At 46.1% G+C, this 2,000-nt stretch overlaps 1 protein-coding gene across 1 annotated transcript in view; it reads left to right on the top strand.

Annotated features, from left to right (window-relative positions):
- Positions 1-269: 269 nt before the first annotated feature.
- The window catches only part of LOC112549665 (multiple epidermal growth factor-like domains protein 11), a 148,510-nt gene continuing 146,779 nt past the window's right edge, over positions 270-2,000 (top strand). Inside the window, exon 1 of the mRNA XM_025199554.1 lies at positions 270-336. The gene's annotated coding sequence lies outside the window, so the exon portion shown is untranslated. The remainder of the gene's footprint in view (positions 337-2,000) is intronic.

Genomic DNA, 2,000 nt, shown 5'->3' with positions numbered 1-2,000 from the left:
GTTTTAATGTTAAAAATGCAATACTTTTGTGAGAGGTAAAGCTGTCTCTTACAAAAAAGAATATGATTCAATAGTATGTATTTTTTCTCAGGCCTGATTCTCGTTTTCTGAAAAAAGAAATGGCATATGGAAAAAGTGGAAGTAGAAAAGAGGCTAGGTTCTGAGTTGCACAGGTGGAAGCGAGCAAACAGAAGCATCAGTGTATTTAACTAAGGTGATTTGACTGAAGGAAAGTTTGTACTAAGGATGCCTTTTTATTTAGCAGGTCTGCTTCCTGGGAAAAATCTTGGACCCAATGAAGACAGCAGCACTGGGATTTCACTGCCTGTGTAGACTGTAAGTCAGCTATATTACTTCTAGCTCCTATAATCCTAGGAGAGCTCTGGAAGAGGGAACTGAATTCTTTTCTAGCTTGCATTTGATCAGCAGAATTATTAAGTAGTTTCCTGTTGCAAAACCACTATTGCAACCTCATTTTCTTCAGATTCTGCTCTCAGTGACACCAACTTGAGGACTAGCCAGGCGTAACCAAGGCATATTTCAGAACACCTATGTCTGAGAACAGATCTTTGTAACTGGTTCTGATTCAGAGGTCAGAAAGAGCCTGACTTGACTTTCAGATCCTAGGTTGACTTCATAGGTGGGCTGTGTTGAGCCAGCACAAGAAGATGGAATTGCAGCATCATTTTTATTGTAAATTGTGCCTGTTTAATGTGGAGTATTGAAATGTAGTTAGTGTGAGGCCGTACAGTGCTACTGTATTTCCACATCCCTTTCTACAGTAGTATTGCTCCTTGAGTAGGCTCTAACATAACGGGAGTTTAAACCGTGCCTACAGTCAGAAGCACTAAAACTTACTAAAGCATGAGTGCCCAAAGTGTGGCCCATCAGCCAGATGCGGCCCACCACCCATGACTGCCCCTTTGAAATGGCCTCCCAGGCACGACACTTTGGAAACACCCATACTAAACTCTCTAATTGTAGGCTTATCTCAGAAAGGGCAGAAGCTGACATTGAAAGAATAAAAGAATAACTCACAATAATAGATGAGTGGGATTTTGTCCCAGTAAGACCAGGACAGGCCTTTCCAGCATGGAAAAAAGAGAAAGCTATACATTTAGGGTGCAGTGTAATATCTGTTACTGATGCCAAAAATGCTACAGACTACCACAACTTCACAGAGTATCCCCAGCTACTCACTGGGAACGCTGGATTAGTCAAAACACTGTGGAAACGACAATAGAGCACCACAGCTCTTTGTTGGCTACACAGCTGAGAAGGCTGAAGACATCCACTTGCAAGTGTCTGGCCTAAATTATGTTCAATAAACTTCAGGTGTTTCAGAGAAGTCAGCAGAATACAGAGCTGTTAATGTGGAAGATCTGGAAAGCCAGCTCTGTTCTGCTGCTGGGCAGCCATGGCAGTGAGCTGCTGGTCAAAGCCAGCGCAATCAGTCCAGAGCAACTGGAGTTTTTAATACCCTTATGCAAATAATAATAATAAAAAAGGAATTAACTTGGATCTATTTGTTCAAGAAATTAAGTTCAAAACTTAATCGATATTCAATTGTATTAAATATTGAGAATAAGCTAACAGAGAAAGGTGGCAGCTGATGTATTATTGATGCTGCTGCTGAAGAAGTTTCTAAAAACTGGTGGAAGGAACAAGCAGGTGGGGGAAGTTCTCAGCTGCTCCCCCGGCTCCTGCCCCTGCCCCTGCCCATGTAAGCAGCGATAGGGGGGAAAGGAAAGTAGCCTGGAGCTGGGGTGGCAGCAGCAGTCCCTGCCGGCACCACCCTGGCCTGGGCTCGGCTGGGACGAGACACGAGCCTCGGAGCCGGGAGGAGGTGGGAGCGCGGGGACCAGAAGTTGTGCGGTGGTGGGAGCTAACAGCCAGCCCAGCCCGCTCCGCTCCGCTCCCTCGTCCTTCTCGGGTACTAGGCTCGCTCCCGGCGCAGGGCCAAGGGCGCCGGCAGCGCGTCCCCCGCGCCACAGCCCGCC

This window comes from Alligator sinensis, unplaced genomic scaffold, assembly GCF_000455745.1.
Source record: "Alligator sinensis unplaced genomic scaffold, ASM45574v1 scaffold210_2, whole genome shotgun sequence".
NCBI classification, from domain to species: domain Eukaryota; kingdom Metazoa; phylum Chordata; order Crocodylia; family Alligatoridae; genus Alligator; species Alligator sinensis.
The sequence above is the reverse complement of the archived record's forward strand: the minus strand, read 5'-3'. Positions and strand labels throughout refer to the sequence as shown.